This window comes from Chlamydotis macqueenii, chromosome 7 (genome assembly GCF_036417535.1).
Source record: "Chlamydotis macqueenii isolate bChlMac1 chromosome 7, bChlMac1.mat, whole genome shotgun sequence".
Classification (NCBI taxonomy): Eukaryota; Metazoa; Chordata; class Aves; order Otidiformes; family Otididae; genus Chlamydotis; species Chlamydotis macqueenii.
The window spans coordinates 21,661,978-21,681,182 of record NC_141562.1 but is presented as its reverse complement, the minus strand read 5'-3'; the positions used below and the strand labels follow the sequence as shown (position 1 = coordinate 21,681,182).

Below are 19,205 nucleotides of genomic sequence, written 5' to 3'. Positions count from 1 at the left end.
CAGGTAATTGCATGCAGAACATTCTCTGCTAGGGTTGTGTATAATTAAACATACAAATGTTACAGAAAAAACTGACTGCACAACCTTTACTGTAATATGTATTAAGTCAAAAAAGACCACTGTGATCATCTAGTCTAAGCTGCATTAAAAAAACCCAAGAAACGTAGGATTTACTTGTATTAATTCCCACCTGAATTTCAACAGATTACTTTGAATAAATCATCCTTCTTAATTTGCAAGATTACCAGTGCCAAGGAATCTACCAAAATCATAAGTAGTTACAATTAGTAAATAAAAAATAATAATTAAAAAAATCCTTAATTGAAGTCTGAATTACTCTAGTTTTTATTACCTCATTTGCTAAGCTACAGTTATTTGGTTGTCTTTTAATCTACAAGACTGACCAATCTGTTTTTGAATATCACTTACTTTGTCTCAGTCTCAAATCTTTCCATTTAGTTTACCAAAGATAATATTAAGGGATGGCTTGATTACTGGCTGGAAGTGCCACCTTAGCTTTACTTTTACTAAGCTGTGTCTCCAATCTTTCATGATTAAGCATGTGTCCTAAGTCCTGTACCATTCTTTTAGGTCTTCTATATACCCATTTCAATTTTTCTGCATTCTTCTTCAAGTGCAATTGCCAGAACCAAGTTCAGTGTTTGAGTAGTGATCACAGCATTAACAACCACAGAAGCAATGTAATTCGACCACTGCTTGATATTCCCCTTGCCCATTCATCCAAGACTACCTTCATTCTTTTGCCTCTCCTTGACACTGGCAGCTGATTATACCATGACCCTTCAAAACTCTTTTAGAAGTCTGTGCTTTGTGAGGGAAGAATAAGGCACTCTGTAAATAGAACCTACAAATAGTTTCTACACAGTGATTTCTATTCTGCTATTTATCCTATTCTTCTATTTTATTCTCTCAGACCTTTGAGAGACCTGGAATATACCCATGGAAGTGAATGAGACTTCTATTTGAACTCATCTAATGTCAGGAAGTTTAATCACATTTTTATGGAATATATTGATTTTAGAATTACCCCCATGGGTTTTTTTTTCCCTGCTGTTTCCCTCAAATACCGCATATGTATTTCTGCAGCTTCAAGCGAGGAAAGAGTTGGTAGGATATGAATGCCCAGCCCCACTACGTGCATTCTTTGGCTTCCATCTCCTTTGTGATGCTTGTTTGATTCACAGTTAAGCTGTGAAATGTTAAGTACAACATTTGAATCAAATGTCTATTGTAGGGAAATCATGATTATATTACCTTAAGAATATGCCAGATTATATCTCCATTTCATTTCTGCCGATGCACTGGTTCTTATTCAAGTTATCTAGTTAAACCACTTTTGTAATGAGTTCCTCCTCTGTCTGCTCCCTGTCCTTTCTTCTGGCTGCCCTGAACAAAGAACTAACAAACTTCTAGCCACAGCATTTTATACCGACTTAAGTCAGTACTTAGCAACAGTGAGATCATAACTTGAATTTCAGTTCAGTGGGCACTAAAATAAGTGTTTTTATATACCAGCCCCTAGGATATAGGCCTAGAAAATGTATGTGGTGATCTTCCAGTCTTCTGTCTTGCACTACAAAGAGACAGCTTTTGAAATTGTACCAGTAAGTCCATCTACCTAAGACTAAAAATAATCAAGCCATTTTTCTAGGATTAGGTGACTGATCCAGCCAGTCACCTTGTAATGCAAGTATACCTGGTTTTAGCCTGATGAGCTTTTACATAGCCAAATTCTAGACACAGTTACTAGTAAAAAAAAATGCAAATTTAATGCTACAAAAGTGAAAAAGAGCAATTAAGGTTTTCTAAATTTAAGTAAGCTTTCTTGGGTTTTAAATATAATCTGATTTCAAGGGAAAGACCTTTTTCTTCCTTGCTTTATGCAAATTCACAGGTCTAAATTCAGAATTTCCACAATAAGTATAAAGGATTCAAATTGTAGCCCCTCAAATTAGCAGGAATGCTTGCCAGTGCTTTCAGTGGAATTATGGAGTCAGAACTAGACCAAGTTACTCTCTGGGTGAATACTGATACAGCGTTATTTAAATGTGTGGAAGATTTTAACATCTTCAGTATTAAGAAAATGAATTGCCTTTTGACTTCATATTGTGGAGATGGAAGAATGCATCTCAAGTATTTACATATGGTTTTCCTTCTGATATCTTAAGGAGGAAAAAAAAAATCATACTCAAAACATTTTTAACAGTGGCAAAAAAAATCTAGTACTAGAAAGTTGTCCTGACTTTGAGGCTAGTTTTCATACAAACAAGTCTTCTTACATATAAGACCCTTCAGTATTTGGATAAAGCATGAAAAATACTTAGTGGATACTAGGTACAACAGAGTAGGAACTATGCTAGTCTGAACCCATTTAAACGTAGTTTTTCTGGTAAGAAGTAATCTTTGCCTGGCCAACACGGACTCAGTGGAACTATCTTACATGCTATACTCTATACTAAGTGAGGTTTGTCTTCCAGAGTAAAGCATGATCTGAATTCCAAGGAAAATATTTAGAATTTCATACCAGAACTTGTACTCTAGATTCTTCGCCACAATCCTTCTGTGATTCTTTTCAGTGTACACAAGTTTCTTCTTATTCTGAAATTTATCTTCTACCTGGAGTTTCAATCAGTTCCTTGTGCTTGTCAGATAAGAAGGAACATGCAAAGGAAGAAAAAAAGAAACAATGAAAAAAACCCACCCCTGAATACGAAACCTTGCTAACTCAGAAACATAGAAACAGGAGTGTTGCAAGAGAAAAGCACAAACATAAGACCTAAAAACTAAAAGACTGCAAACATGTTTACAGAGACAGCGACTCCAGCCTCCCAGACTGAAAATATTCAGCACCTGCTTGCTCACAAGAAAACAGGTACCTGCAGTTAGTCGTTATGCCCAGCAGTCTCTTGTGCAGGTAACTGCAATGCAGCTCACTCCTGCAGGGACACCCTAACTATGAGGGTGCTTCAAACTGGCATCCCGCAAAGATCTTCCCTACTGCCCTTCCTCTAGAGAAGGAATACAGCCTAAACATCTCCTCCTGCATCTGTGTGTGGTCCAAATAAAGTACAAGCTGCTAAAGCAACTATTTTATCATCAAAATTTCTTTCTTAGTAGCACTCAAAAAAGTTCTGGAACTCCTGCACTATGCTCACCACACTGACTGATTTTGGTACATGGCGAGACAAGAGCAGCAACTGCACAGTCAGCAGTGGGATTTCCCTGCCCCGTTTAGCTATACAGCTTACACGGAATCACTGCTTTCCTATATTTGCTATAGGTTCAGGGACTGATACGTGCAGAGCTGGTGACTCCCAGGTCAGTGTTGCTCACAATAACATGATAAAATGAGCAATGATGGAGTATCAGTTTTTTTAGCTACTACTTAAAGCCTGTGCAGCCTGCAAGATACATAGAAATGAGTGATTAAAAAGAAAAGTTACTATAGTTTAGCAGCTAAATTAACATATGGGATGCAATGTAACACTTCTTATTAATGCCAAAATTTTACCACTCACATAAGAGTGATATTTAGAGCAATACCACACTAAGTTGCCTGATCTACTCTAACCTACAAAGAGCTCCTGCAGTACAAGCTCCCAAGATATCTATCAATACAGGATGCTCAGCAAAGTTTATGCTTTTCTTACTGGTAGGAAAGCACAGGAATCAACATTTAACTGTCAATCACCAATTTCAAGGAATTCATAAGTTTATTGCTGTGAACAAGGTAAATCTCACCCACTCCAATAAGCAGGATCAAAACCATCCCTCTCGCTGAGGTATAAAAGAAGAGAAGGTTCTGCATTGTCCAACTTTAAGTGTTGTGGGCTTCTCTGTATTATTCTACAGTTGCACTAGTTTTTTAAACTCTGCCTGTCTATTCCCACAAATACCAGATTCAGAACTCATCCATAACATCACTGTCACAGCTTCCTAAATAAGTTTGTTTTAATAAAGTACTCTTTATGAATCTCGTTTGCTTTAATGACAAGAAAAGTTGCAAGCTGGGTCTACTAGCAGTGAGATATATCTGTGCTGTGAGCCAACTAGAAACGGTATTCTGGTGTCACCATGGCACTGAGCCACAGCTAATATACTCTGTCTTGGAATTTCAGTAACCATAGGCAGGTATCTTCCCAGTTTCTTCAGCCTCAGGCAGTAGGAGCTTACATCAGCTTAAAATCACATAGATGTGCCCCAACACATATTTAGTTTAAGGAATAAAATAGCACCTTTGTACCTCCAAGCAGCACACTCAAGTACATGATGGAAAAATATACCTGTATGACTCGTCCCTCTCCCTGAACCCCATTTGTCTATTACAGTCCTTTGTCTAAATACAGAACCTTTAAGCAAAACCAATCTCTTACACATCTCCATGAAACCAAACTCTGTTGAACTCCATATCTAGGTGGAGCCTTCCAAGATTAGTGTAACTTCAGTAAAAATTACAGACTCCAAAAGAGTTTAAGAAAAAATATCCGAGCCTTTGCATATGTGAACTATAAGACTGGTTTTAATACTATGAATGTGTATTTCCTATCAAATAACCTAGCAGGCAGTTATTCTTTTTTTTAAATTTTACTCTCAACTGTTTGGTATCACACACACACACATACCCACTCATTCCTGCAGTATTTCAATGCTCCCCAAAGAGTAAAAAAATCTTCTCCACAACCTATTCATCAATACAACACTGCTAGCCACAATTTACAGTTACAGAAACAGGAGACACAAAAGTCTAGGTCCAAACTGTCCCAAGGACTCTTCAGTTCCATACACCTGATGTAAACTTTAAGGTTCAATTTTTCAGGACACTCGGAACTCCTAGCAGTAAACAGCTCAGTTTCACATCATTTTTAGCTGTACTGATGATGTCAGAACACCAGCAAACTTGGGACACGTGTCTGACAAACGTTAAAAAACGAACGGCCCTCTGTGAACCCCTGACATCTCACCTGCACGGCATAAAATAGTCATTTAGCATCCAAGATGGGCAGAAACTAATCCTCCAACGAGGCCTTCAACTTCCCTAACCTGAGACCATTCTTTCTCTTCCTGCGTTCCTCTGCGCCCATTCTGCACTCTACTGCAGACAACAACTACTGATAAACCCCCAGATACTTTACAGCTGTGCAGTGAATAAGGGGGTGCTGAGAAGAAAGCCTTTTAAGAACAGAATTGAAGAGCACTACAATGGATACACTATGGTCACACCAACAGCCTAAATTAAGAAATGTCCTAACATTTTAGCCTTTTAGCCTTATAACAGCTGTATTATAACAGTCTATTTTTTTTTTATTTACCCATGCCCAAAATACAGGAATTCTACCACAGAGTTAGTATGACTCCGAGCAGTGTGAGTTGTCAGCAGCTTGACTTCTGCACCCACCAAACACACCTCACGTGTATGAATAAACAGAACCAATACCAAGCCAGCAAGCGCTGGAGGGAAGAGACGTTCTTTGCCTGTTGTTCTCCCTGGTATTTGCTGATAGCAGAGGAGAAAAGAGGTTCAGGAATTATGCTCTCTACTGGTTTTGGACCCCTACCCTTCCCCTCAACAGGGGACCCTTCCAGATCACTCAGCATCTATCTCCACTTTTCCCTGTGCCTAGACCCTCCTAATGGTTTTCTAATTTCCTTTACCCTCTGATACTTTCAAACAAAAGCCACTTGCAATTCTCACTCCTATGCAGAGCAGTCACCTCTTTTTTGTCCTTCATGAAGTCTGTGCCTCTAACAGTCAAATCAGAGCTAATCTCCTTCTCTTTAACACTTGTATAGGAGCCCACATTGGGATTCAAGGAGGAACAACAACAGGGAAAGTCCTACTCAACTACTTGGCTGCAGATGCTCTCTTTGGAAAATGTCACTGCCAAACTCCCACCAGCCTCTTCTAAGAACATATATAAACTTATACTTAGAAGCTTATACTTATACTTAAGGCTTATACTTAGATCAAACACTGTTCAATTTTCACAAGAACAAGAAAAAAAATACATTCATAATACAAGGACAATAATTAAGCCAAATTTGAAGTCCTGGGTTAATGAAAAGGTTACAAAAATTTGTTTAACTGGGCAAAATGACAACTCTTCCCTAATCTTGTTCTTGGAATTATTTAATAACTGACAATTGTATAAGCAATTCAAGACAAGGTCCATGGTAACTTAACTATGGTAAGTACAAGCAGTACTTGCGGTTAGGCTTTCCTCTGTCTACAGGCAGATTCAATACTGGCATAAAGTCAAATGAATCAACTGAAGTTTAAGTTACAGCAGTTTTCATCAGCTAAGGCTAAAGTTCTAAATTATTTGTATTTTTATAGATTCTGCCTTGGATTCATAACACCCAAGAGATTTCCTTTGAAAACCTAGGTGAGAATGACATGGTAAGGAGCTATCTTCACTGGCAGGAAATACAGGAAATTTCTTTTCAGTCAGCACATTACCTGTCAATGTTATCATATATTACCCTCCCAAAAAGATGCAAACTATAAATCCAAAGATCTTTGCAAATATTCTTTATGTATCAGAGGTTCTTGAGAAATCTAGGTATAGGACAGCTAGATGGGGGAAGTTGGGAGGGTTCTTTCTCCACTGCCAAGAAAGAAATCAGATGGAGAGTCTGCACCTAGTAGTCCAGAACCAGAGAACATTGAACTTGCTCCAGCAACTCATGCCCATGTAACCCAAACCCACTTCTAATGCAGCAGCCTAGTAAGTATCCAAGAAAGGAAAACCAGAGATTACCTTAAATAAATATTAAAGAACTGCTTTCTTATAGTACACTGTTCTATTAATGCTGTTCTTCTGTCAATGTAATTACACACATATCAGCAAGACCTCTACGAGCCAGAATGAATTCCATGAGAAAGTTTTTCATCAAAAAATTCCACCTCACTTCTCAGTCCTAATCACCAAGTCAAACCTGGAAACGAGGATTCATAGATCTTCTAGATCAAAAATTATAGACTTACTAGAGATACTGCCTCTACCACATGATGACACTTCAGGCGAAAGCCTTCAGTGTTCTGGTGGTAATGACCCGTTTTCTTTCTACCTCTGATGGACTACTACCTCACAAAGCCTCCCTATAATAATATCTCCTTTGTTTTACAGGTGATAAGCACGCTTTTCCCTCAAATTAGCTCTTTGATTGCCATAATTACAATAAATGCAAAGAAACTATTCCAAACTTATCCTAAATCTACAGTTAACTGAACAGCAGAGCGGACCTAATGGACCAGCTGTACCAAAAAAGGGAAGCACCACTCTGGAGCTTGTTGATCCATCTGCAAGTCCATTTAACTCACTAGCCCAGCAGAAAACTTGTTCTTATTAGTTTCTTGCAGGGTTAGCTAAACTTCTTTGGGGGTTCAATGACTGCCAGGGCTCAGATAGCGTAAGAGACAGTAGCAGCACTTCCCTCGTTCAACAGCAGTGCTTACAGACGTCTTCTGAAACCACAGAATCATAGAATGGTTAGGGTTGGAAGGCACCTTCAAAGGTCATCTAGTCCAACCCCCGTGCAAGAAGCAGGGACATCCCCAACTAGATCAGGTTGCTCAGAGCCTCATCCAGCCTGGCCTTGAATGTTTCCAGGGATGGGGCTTCCACCACCTTTCTGGGCAACCTGTTCCAGTGTTCTATAACTCGCATTGTAAAAATTTTTTTCCTAATTTCCAATCTAAATCTACCCCCCTCTATTTTAAAACCATTACCCCTTGTCCTATTGCAACAGGCCCTACTAAAGAGCCTCTCCCCATCTTTCTTGTAGGCCCCCTTGAGGTACTGGAAGACCGCTATCAGGTCTCCCCGGAGCCTCCTCTTCTCCAGGCTGAACAGCCCCAACTCTCTCAGCCTGTCCTCATAGGAGAGGTGCTCCAGCCCTTTTATCATCTTTGTGGCCCTCCTCTGGACCTTCTCCAACTGGTCCATGTCCTTCTTGTGCTGGGGGCTCCAGAACTGGACACAGTACTCCAGGTGGGGTCTCACCAGGGCAGAGTAGAGGGGGAGAATCACCTCCCTCGACCTGCTGGCCATGCTTCTCTTGATGCAGCCCAGGATGCGGTTGGCCGTCTGGGCCGCAAGGGTGCATTGCCAGCTCATGTTAAGCTTCTCGTCCACCAGCACTCCCAAGTCCTTCTCCTCAGGGCTGCTCTGAATCCATTCCCTGCCCAGCCTGTATTTGTGCCTGGGATTGCCATGACCCAGGTGCAGGACCTTGCACTTGGCCTGGTTGAACTTCATGAGGTTGGCACGGGCCCACCTCTCCAGCCTGTCAAGGTCCCTCTGGATGGCATCCCTCCCTTCCAGCAAGTCGACGGCACCACACACAGCTTGGTGTCATCGGCGAATGTGCTGAGGGTGCACTCTATCCCACTGTCCATGTCACCGACAAAGATGTTGAACAGGGCCAGGCCCAACACGGACCCCTGAGGGACGCCACTCGTGACCGGTCTCCACATGGACATTGAGCCGTTGACCACCACCCTCTGAGTGCGGCCATCCAGCCAACTCCTTATCCACCACTCGGTAGTGGTCCGTCCATCAAACCCATGTCTCTCTAGTTTAGAGAGAAGGATGTCGTGCGGGACAGTGTCAAAAGCTTTGCATAAGTCCAGGTAGTTGATGTCTGTTGCTCGTCCCTTGTCCACTGATGAAACCGCACCCTTAGTTCAAGGTTTGCTGCTATTGTGTGAGACCTGAAGAAGGGCTTGTATGTCCAAAAGTTAGCGTGTTTTTCCCTATTGTACTGTATTGTAGTTGATGTAATAGGAGCTATTACACCTTCAGAAGCCAGATGTTATAGAAAAGTTTCTCTGTTAAAAGTTTGTCACTGGTTTAATCCAGCTTCACACCGAATTCACTGGAAAAGCTCCACTGCAATTAATGGAAATTTTGAATTGTAGACTAATCCCATGTAAATTTACATTCTAAATTTTCAGAAATGAATACACAAAAGTTACACATCAATAGCAGATTTTAAACACTTGCCTGTGTGAGGCACCGACTGTCACCGAGTACACTATTTCAAATAAATCCATTTGCATTCTGTGATCACTGTCCGCACAAAACACTTGCAAATTTTGGTAAATATGTATTTGGGATGAAAGCATGAAAATTTACTTTATCTATGATATATCAAAAGAGTTAAGATGGAAAGCTGAAAAATATTGGTTTGATTAAGCAGCTCTTGAAAATCACTTTGTATGCAGAGAAATTCTACAGCCAGAATCAACCAAAAATACTTAGTCAAAATATCATTTATATCATATAAAGGATTTTTTCTCTCTGCAGCCAGTACTGATGATTCCTCAAAAAAGTAAATAACAATTTTATAAAACCATGAAAGAAAGAAACATCTTTAACTTCATTCAATCCACACGTTGGCTATTTAAGAGCTGATCTTCCATCTGAAACAAGAATTTTGTTTTCATTATGAAATTAATCAAGAGCCTGGTTTCTTACATATTCCATTCTTCTTCTTGAGAGAGGAAATAAATATAATTGCACTTGCTTTAATTAGTGGTGATGCTTCTCTAAGAATCACTCAAGGCTTTTATCTCAAGATCAACTACTTTTCTGTAGCGGAAAGAATTTATCTGTCTGTCAGACCTGATCAGTAGTAACTAGCACTGAAATCTATCTTCAGAATATTTAATTTTTGGATTATATTACTTTAACAAACTTTCTTACTACACAGAGGTTTTAACAGATGTAACATGATGCAAAAACTCATGTGAAAAAGTTCTATCTAAGAAACTTATGTAAACAGACAATCCTGACACATTTTACATCCCAAAGAAAAGTGATAATTTCTCTTTTGGAGACTCTGAATGCATACTGGAATAATCTAATAAATAGACTTTTCAATTCAAATTAAATTAATAAAGCAATAATATTTTACCGGTGCCATTAAAAAGAAGAACCAGAACTAGGAAGCACAATCCAAAGTCTTCTGCTACTGAAAGAAATGCCAGTGCTTTTTCATTCTTCTACACAGAGCTTCAGATTAATATCTTGTTATAGGTCATGTAATCAGTTTTACATTGTATTATTATGTCAGCAACTGCTAAGGAGACTCAGTGTTAAGTCCTGGAGAGCTGTTTTTATGAATCAAGCCCTACTATTGATCAAGGCCAGTAAACAGTATCACTGCACTGACAAAGCAAAACCAGGAATTATGACCGTACAAGTAATTTCAATCTGCAGGTACTTCCTTTCTGCATCACAAATCCACAAACTATGAAAAATACAGTGATTAGGACCATGCCAAGACTCGAAATTGAGATTGCTCCCTAACAAGAACTTTTCATGCGTTAGGATGCTCAGTGAAGGCTACAAAACCACTGGGGCAGAATACATGTTACAGCAGAATACATGTTCTTGTCTTATATTAGGGATTTTTCTTAAAAGCTCTTATTTACATAAATTATCCCCTGACTGAAAACAAAAATGAAATCTCTATAGGCAGTTGAAAACATAAGAATGAATCCAAGTGTGTTCTCATACACCCACACTACCTGTATGAATACATATTAAAATGCTTTGATTTCTTATATGATGGTAGAAACCCTTTTTAAAAATGTAAATGTTAATGCATATTAAAATGTTCCATTTTATAGTTCTAAAGAGAGATCTTGGATATTCTACTTCTGAAAATCAGTTTGTCAGCTGCAGCCACTGGGAAATACATGTTACTGTCTCATAAAAAGTCGTAAAGTCACCTATATGATCATAGAACTACTAGTACACAGTTGTTGCAAACTAAGTTGGGTGTTTTCTTGTTTTGTTTGGTAAAATGGAATTCACTAGTACTGACTGAAACTGCTACAGAACAATTATATTAGTCCTGAAAAAGTAATTCATTAACATTAATATTTTTAAAGATCACTGCAAAGGGAAAGCAATACAAATGTACCAGGTAACACTACACTGAAAATCCATATATTTCCTATACTTGATACAGTGCCAATGTGAAATCACCCTTGTAATTACCAGGTGAAGATAAATTGCCTCTCTGTCATCAAGCTATAACCACAGCATTTGGTTCCTCATGGAAGAAGTCAATTGTAGCAATTTCATCAGTCTATAATCAGCGCGAGCAGCCTCTAACTCCACATCTCTGTGAAGTGAACCAGGACAGCTCAGGTATGAAAAGAACCGTGGGATTCTAAGCACACAGATCAACAAACCTCTACTCAGGGTGTTTTGGCTACACAAGAAAATAGCTATTTATTTATTTATTAAGCAGGACTAGAAGATACCATGAAAATTACAACCAATCTGTCTCTTACAGAAGTTCATCACATTTGAGAATTCCTGTGAGATTTTTCCTGCTGAGCTACGTTAAAACAAAACCGAAGTCTTATTTCTCTTAGGGCTTAATTTTGATCTTGGTGGCATTAATGGTTTCCCTCACTGGAGCTTCACATGAGTCACAAAAATGTTAATTTAGATTTGTTATTCTCTTTCATTTGTACCGTTGTCTGTTTGGAATCATATTTTAGAGTGCTGGTCTTTGGACAAATGTTCTATTAAAACTGCAGAAGAGTTGTTTTGCTTTTTCTTTGCACTGTGATAGAAACACAGTCAAGATTCCAGAAAAAAAAAAATCTAAATTGAAAGCTATTATTTATTACTTATTTCCATAGAGACCGGAAGCCAAATCAGCCAGGATACTGAAGTGCTACAAATTTTACAAATACAGAATGAATGACAAAGTGTTCCCCAAGAGCTCATAATACAAAAACTAAACTGTAACAGGTGAACTGAACAAGTGTGCAGCATGGAGTTTGGAAGATGGGAAATAATGAATGGGATGCAAGCAATTCTACGGCCATTACAAACTCGGACCCTCCCTGCTAGTATCAGACTGTACTCACTGATTCAGCTGCCTGCTATCCATAAGCACAGAGCCACAGACTTTTCTGAGGAAGCAGATAACTGCCAGAAAGTTGCCAGAAACAATGCATCTTTGTCAGAAAATAATTTTGTAACACTGCCATCAACAATATGCATAGAATGAATCATACACATGAATCAGGAAAAACACAACTTCACCATGTATGTCCCAACGCTATTTCTCGGTACATCTCCATGAGGGATTTAGTGTGCAGGAAGGGTTCTCTTTGGTAAGAATTTGCTTTGAGCAGAAGCGGTATGACTACAAAGTGGTTTTCCTCCTTGTGGAAGAACCAACAGTGAAGCTGTGCAGAAGGGGTCACCAAAGGCACCCCACTTGCAGTGGGGATGCCTGGTTCTTCAGCAGCCGCTGCTCAACGCCATGGGGTACGCTCTTTAAAACAACTAGTGCAAACTCAATTGCCGCTGAAGATTCAACATGGGAGAGCAGTTCTTAACATAACAGACTGCAATAACTTCAAGCCTGGTGCCTCCCTCTTTGCGATGCATCAGTCAGCAATACAAAAGTATCTTAAGCAAACAAAGATGCTCCCAATAACTTTTACTCTTGTCTTTAACCTCTTCTGAGAAAGTAAGTCTTCCCATCTTTTCCTAGTTAGGTCTTTTATGAAAATAGGATTATTATGGTAAATTAGCAGGCTATTTTTTAAATATCTGCCAAACCTCAAAAAAACATGTAAAACAATCACAAACAAAGGAAGAAAATTATTCCATAATAGGAAAGAAATGACCAATGTACAGCAGCAAATTAAAAGTTTGGCCAGATGTTAGGAAAATGGCTGAGACATGCATGAATTCAACTATTATAATGGGATAAATGGTTTCAGCTTTAGGTAATCAGTGAAATTCATTTGTTTCACATGTAAGAACTAATCGTGACAGCGGTTGAAACCATAATGATCAAGTAACACCATATATCTTTCATTCCAGAAGTGTCCTACACTTGGCAGTGGAAATTTTTTCTTTTAAAAGCAACAATTAAGACAGAGACAGTATATGTCCTACACACACACATGCAGCTAGATATACGCAGTCTTATCATAGCATGGCGGAGCTTGCTGGCAGTGCTACACCTGCTCTGATCATTAAGGGCTTCAGTCTCAAAGGCTGTCAAGCTGGTACTTTTCATGGCAGCGCGCTTACTGGAAAAATGTAAAGAGAAAAACACAATAATCAGGGAAGTAAGCTTTATTGTGGGAAATGTCTAAGGCACTATTCGCCGGCATTCAAGAACAGACTAGCTACAACTCTAACATAGAAAGTGATACATCTTGGTATAGTATCACCTTTCCTAACTATTTTCTTAATATTTAAAGTATTGATACTAGTAACAGAAATTAAACTTCTTCCCAGACAATTGCAACAACTGCCTTTAACTGAGGATCTGGGGAGCAAACGACCACCACGACCACCAGGCCAATGTGTGCTTGCTGCAAGTTTTCAATAGCTGAAGAAAGGATTCTCTTTTTCAACACCAGAAGTATGTCTTTCCACAGGACTAATTAAAAACTTTGCATGGGACTGCTGCATCTGTCTAGAAAGGGTCTTTAAACCAAAAACTGTGAAAAGGAAATAATATTTTTTTTCATTGGGATGTTAACTATTTGTTTCCAGTTGAGATAGCTGGAAAGGCATATGAAGGTGCTGTTGGCACCAGTCTTTCAGAGCACAGGTGATAACTTCAACTATCTTTTGAGCAAAGTACTATTCATCTTGAATAAACATTATAACTTCATATTTTTTTCCTTCGTGATAAAAGGCAGTGTAAGTTTTGAAATATATTCATAAATTTATCATGCTAAGAACACATCCTTTGTACCCCAACATGGCAAAAAACCAAGATACAAAGTTCAGACACTCCACTTTTATCTGCACTGCCCTCCACTGTTCTCAAAGTTCTGCTGTGCATCCTACAGTAATCTGCTTATCAATCCTAAAAATGGAGCTGCACAGAAGCAACCTTAAACCAATCCATTTATCTCACTTTATTTTGCACATTCTGCAGGCTTAATAGTGAAACCCCAGAATTTTTCACTTCTACTTTGAAGCCTAGAGTGCATATAGAGCAGGGGAAAACGGCTGGAACAGAGTGGTGAGGACACTTCCAGTATCATTTGCTTTACTGCTTTCAGCTGAGGTCTGGGCGCATAGAATGCCATACACACTGCATGTTTCCATCTTCTTTGTATGGAAATTAAATAAAAAAGGATAAATGCTATTTGACTGTTGACTTAAATGCACAAATAAAATAGTATTTTTTCCTGTTTATTAACTTGACCACCCAATACACCTAACCAGAGAATCTCTATTGCAATGTGTTCACGGTCTCATCCAGTCTTAACTTGGTTAACTTCAGAATCTTCTCATAGCGAGGTGTTAAAAGCTGCGCAATGAACCCTGAAGTAATACAGTTTTCCCACATTTGGCTGCTCCAATCCCATAATTAATGCTATAAAATTGTTTTTGAGGTGCCAGTGTACTCTGTTCTACACAAACAAAAATGGTAACATGCCTTTTCTGCCAAACAGTAACAAACACCCAAACCAACCCCTTCCATGACTGATTTATTCCTCCATTCCTTTTTGGTGAATAACTAGGGGTACAAAACATGGGCAGCTAGATAAAGGACACCTGATGCCAAAGGAGACATGATTTTATACTGCAAAGCCAAGTGCTTCTATGTGTAAAGCACTACCTCCCTGTTGTAAACAGTGACTTCATTTCTTGACAGCAGCAGGTATGCTGAGAAAAAAAAAAAAGATGAATTAATTTTGTAAAATGTATAGTTCTGCCTCTGTGCAGGGCGAGATAGACATGTCAAGAAAGCATGTAGGATGGAAATTTCACTTTGGAACCAAGTCAGAGTTGAAAGAAAAATTATAGATAGGACCCAATCTCAATCCAATTTAAAAGAGCAACAGGCAAAAGGATCAGGAACAGAAGTCCATCTAGGTACAATTGTAATGTGCTTACTAAATAAAATAGCTTAATTTGTTTTCCAAACATGTATTTATATATTTTTACTCTTACAGAGACTAAATATTTTTGCTTAACAAAACTAAGCAAAACAAATCCCAGATTAAAAGCATCTGAGATGTGTCTCTGGCTTCAGGGTATGGACATAGTGCAGTACCATTTGGGGATTTTCTTGGTTTTTACATTTTATTTCAAATTAATACACTTTGAATAATACAGTTACTTAAATCTTAGCATAAACATTCCCCTTTTGAGAATTTGGCTAATATAGAAAGAGGTTACCATTCAACCCCTGAGCCAGGAAAACAGCAACTGAGCGTTGCAAAACTTTCACAGCTCACAAGCCAGCCCCAGGAAACCTGGTGGGTTTCTGAGCACTGTCTATGCTCTTACATCCCACTGCATACCAGAAACCGACACTGACCTTTCACTATCGACAGTAACAACTATGCTCCCTCGCAGTTGTGTGTGTATGAGAGGTGATTCACTTGCTTTTATTCCATGGAACTGATGATTCATTCAATCGTCTCCAGATCACGTTAACATATTAAACATGCACATAAAGGAAGGAAAAATCAAGTTCGTAAACTTTGTTATGCTTAAGTGTTTATTTTTTTGTTTATTTTTTTGGGGTTTTTTTTTTTTTTTGAGAGAGAGAGAAAGAAAGGAAGAAATCAAACATGCGGAGAGGAACCAGAACAGGTCGTGCTCCTGCCCAAAGGCAAGGTTTGGGAAACACACCCAACCCACGTGTATAACCTGTGTCACCGGCGGGCCCTGCGCGGGCCGGGCTGCTCGCTCTGCTCCGGTACCCGGTGCGGGGAAAGCAGGGCGGACCCGTGTGTGTGCGTGCGTGTGTCCCCTCGCCACACCGAGGAGTTGTGCCTCCTCCTCCAGTGACATCTTATATAATAAGCCAAGCTAATCACGACGGAAGCGAGCCAAACTGCCACGGAGCATTAGCCAGGGATAATTACCCGCAAGAACAGGCGCTTTGGACCAGAACCCGCTCCTCGCTAACTCGCCGCCCTTGCTAGAAAAATCCTCGCAGGGGTGGAAGCCCCTCCAGCGGCAGCCCCGCCGCGCTGCGCCCGTCCCCCGCAGGAAGGCACGGGCACCGTGGACGGCGTCAGCCACCCCCGAGCGTGCTCCACTGTCCCCGCTGGCAGCCCGCACCGGCAGCCCGCACCGCCGCCCTGCCCGCGCCCCAGCCCGGCTCCCTCCTCAGCGGCGAAGAGGAGGAGAAAGTTACTCGGCGGCCGCTGCCCCTCGCCGCCCCGCTCCCCGCCGCAGCGCAGTTCACGAGCAATGTCACGTTCAACAACTTGTTATGACACATGATCCCCCCCCTCCTCCTTCCCGCACGCATCCGCACCCCGCCGCCGCCCGCCTACCCGGCGGCCCCCGGCCGCCCCTGCCGCCGGCCGGCTCGGCGGGCCCCTTACCTTCCCCCTCGAGAGGCCGCGGGCACCCGCGGGCGTGTGCGCGAGTGGGGTGCGTGTGGCAGCGCGGGCGGCGCCGGCTGGGCGGGCGGGGGGAGGGGAAGGCGGCTGGGCGGCGGGAGCGCGCGCCTCGCCGGAGTTGTTGGCGGGCGGCGGGGGAGGCTGCGGGGAGGCGCGGGGAGCGGGCGGGAGCGGCGCGGAGGGGAGAGCGGGGGGCGGAGGAGTTTCCCGGGACTTGTTTACGCATTGCCGCCTCGCTCGGTGCATGCACTTCACTCTCTGATTGGACACAAACTGGGGCACAGCCTGGCTCGGGAGCTGCCGGCCCGGCAGCGCGGCGGCCCCCAGCGCCGTTCGGGCGCCGCTGGAGCTCCCGCTGGGCTGCGCCGTGGCGGGGCACGGGACGCGCCGCCGCCGCCCCACGGGCTCCGCCAGCGCCCGCCGCCGCCAACCGCCCTCTCTCAGATACTGCGCGGCCGCCGCGTCTGCGCATGCTCGGCGGTCTGGCGGGGGTCCGGGAGGCGCATGCGCCCCGGCGGTTGCGCATGCTCATTGAGACGGGGAGGGTAGCGCCCAGCTGCTGCCCGTTCCTGGCCCTCACCGCCCGCCGGAGGCCGGTGGCGGAGCCGGTGTGGGAGCGAGGGGCGGCGGGCTGGTTTCGGGCAGCTCAGCTCAGCTGGCGGAGGGGCCGCAAGACCGTCGTCCGCCCCGCTCTGACGTGGGGGGAAGACGTGACCGAGTGGGGACCGGCGGAGTTGTCCGCCGTGGCGGCCGCGGCTCCGCTCCCCTGCCCTCTCCTGGAAGCGTTATGTAACCGGTGGTTTCTGTCGCCGCCCCGCGCCGAGAGCCCGGGGGCGGCGGGACGCTTCGTCTGTGCGGGGAGAAGGCATTAGTGCCACCGCTTCTGTCGGCGGCCGCGTCTGGGGACGGCGGGCCTCGCCTCGGGCTGCGGTTCCCTACCGGGGGCACTTGCCCTCTCCGGCTCCTGCCCGAGGACCGGCCCCCGCCATGTAACGGGGGCGGCCGGGGAGCGCCGCTGCCCCTTTCCCGCCTCTCCCCGGGCAGCTGCGGCCCCCACAGGCCCCCGCTGGTGCCGTCCTGGGGCTTCACTTGGTGACAAGAGCAGGACGTTGCCCCGCGGTTAGGGACAGCGACCCTCGTGCTCCTGGCGCACCGGATCAGGAGAACTTCAGAGTCTGGGTGGTACGCAGGCACCGTGCTTCAAGCGTGCATCGTCAAGCGGCGAGGTTTACTGTTCAGTGAACAGCTGCTGCACAGAAATAACGGTATTAATCCTGTGTGTGTAGGTAAAAGGCCATTGCAGCAACGGGTGTTTTCTCCTTAGTTTATTTCTGCTGTGCTGATTGTGACTCATATCCTTGGTAATTTCCAGTGGAAGAAGTAATTAAGAAGAAGAATTAATAAGACCATAACACGATTGGATGACATTACTCATGTATTCATTACTTCTAATTAAGCAACTCTTTTTACTCCCATCCCAGAGTCAACAATGGCAATAAATGTAATATCAAAATATACATCACGAGAGCTCTTTGCAATAGGAATCCCCAGTTTGCACTCAGTATGCACCACAGGAATTTCCCTGACTAATTTTTACATGAGTAAGCTTCTCAGTCAAGTTTTCCTGAGATTTAATAATAAAGCACTCAACTTCCCCATGCGGGTAACAGAATCAATATTCCTGGTAACCTGCTTCATGTTGCCTCTTGCATGATGTTTAGGATAAGGTCTCTTGCTAGAACCATTTCCATGCCAGCCAGTAGAGCAGCTGGCCAGCAATCAGGGCTGCTGATGCTACCTTACAGCTGAGCATCCACCTGCAAGTTAGCACCTTGCACAGTTTCAGCTTCCATTCTTAGATGGAAAGGAGGAGAGTGGTTTTGAAAGACACACTTTAATCTCTCCGTGATGCTTTCTAAGTAGCACTGCATTAAGAAGACATATTATCTAGGGAAGAGTTCTTTTGTGCCTACTTAGAATCATAGAATCATAGAATAGTTAGAGTTGGAAGGGACCTTCAACGGTCATCTAGTCCAACCCCCCTGCAAGAAGCAGGGCCATTCCTGACTAGATCAGGTTGCTCAGAGCCTCATCCAGCCTGGCCTTGAACGTTTCCAGGGATGGGGCATCCACCACCTCTCTGGGCAACCTGTTCCAGTGCTCTACTTGCTTAAATCTTTTTTCCTTTTTAGCCACTTCAGGTCTTCCTGGGAGCACTTACCAGGATATCTGAGTTTAAGATGCTTTAGCATCATCTGACCAGATCGCAGCATAACATTTATTTACATATCAATGTGCCCTGTCAGTAAGTGGATATTCTGAGGCTTTGCTGGTCAGACTAGTGTTCATCTTTACCATCAAGTCAGCTCTTGGTTATTACTGGGTTTGTGATAATCAGCCAGATTCGTGATATCAGAGCAGTGTATTCAACTCCTTTGAGTTTATACTCAACAGGGTTCACACAATGCACAGAATATTTTTAGAGATTAAAAGAAACTTCACTGAAAATAAACTGGGCTGTCTAAGCTGTTGAATCAGGCTCCAGATGTCTCTGAATTGTTTTACCTGGGTCATATCCTTAAAGGTTTTGGCGGGTTTTGTTTTGGGGAGAGGTTGGTAAGTAAAACTTCTGGCTATAAGCTATCATTTACAGAAAATAGAGAATCATGAAAGAACAGTTCCAAAAAGAGACAATGGTTCTTTGTTTATCTGAAAAAAAGGGCAGAAAAAGAACAAATTCCTTCCTAGTCCTTCCTGTACGTGAAGGTACCTGAGCACTCAATGATTTTACTGGAAAACAAATCCTTCA

The 19,205-nt window shown here is 42.5% G+C and overlaps 1 protein-coding gene across 5 annotated transcripts in view; it reads right to left on the bottom strand.

Moving 5' to 3' along the window:
* The window catches only part of PCGF5 (polycomb group ring finger 5), a 72,602-nt gene extending 56,134 nt beyond the window's left edge, over positions 1–16,468 (bottom strand). Inside the window, exons 1-4 of one of the 5 annotated variants that reach the window (XM_086751853.1) lie at positions 16,379–16,431; positions 15,358–15,460; positions 14,589–14,699; positions 2,546–2,662 (exon numbers count right to left, since the gene is read on the bottom strand). The gene's annotated coding sequence lies outside the window, so the exon portion shown is untranslated. Of the gene's footprint in view, positions 1–2,545; positions 2,663–14,588; positions 14,700–15,357; positions 15,461–16,378 lie in introns of all 5 variants that reach the window. The other 4 variants (XM_086751859.1, XM_086751856.1, XM_086751857.1 and 1 more) reach the window with 4 other exon arrangements.
* Between the last annotated feature and the right edge of the window lie 2,737 nt (positions 16,469–19,205).